General features: G+C 31.8%; 1 protein-coding gene across 9 annotated transcripts in view; it reads left to right on the top strand.

Annotated features, from left to right (window-relative positions):
* The window catches only part of Caln1 (calneuron 1), a 531,563-nt gene that overhangs the window by 461,717 nt on the left and 69,566 nt on the right, over nt 1–280 (top strand). The window lies entirely within an intron of this gene.

The following is a 280-nucleotide window of genomic DNA, read 5'->3' as shown; positions in this document are numbered from 1 at the left end:
TAAAACAATTAGGTTTCTATCTTCAACACTAAACGTCCTTGCATATTGCCTCAAAATGTTAATTCCTTGTCTAACCCTTAAACACAAGCAGAGTTCTGTGCTTGTCTTGCAGCAATAATAGCTATCACAACATCTTAACCTCATCAAGAAGTTCAAATACAAAAAGAAGACATATCTGAGCTTACAAATCATGCTAAATATTTCACCTTCACAATTAAAAGTGAAAACTTTTCAAAGAAAAGGACTAAACCAAATTATAACCCCATAACATATATTCTTC

The sequence above is a fragment of the Fukomys damarensis genome, unplaced genomic scaffold (genome assembly GCF_012274545.1).
Source record: "Fukomys damarensis isolate Sample0158 unplaced genomic scaffold, DMR_v1.0_HiC HiC_scaffold_17, whole genome shotgun sequence".
Lineage (NCBI taxonomy): Eukaryota > Metazoa > Chordata > Mammalia > Rodentia > Bathyergidae > Fukomys > Fukomys damarensis.
This window is presented reverse-complemented; position numbering and strand designations above follow the sequence as displayed.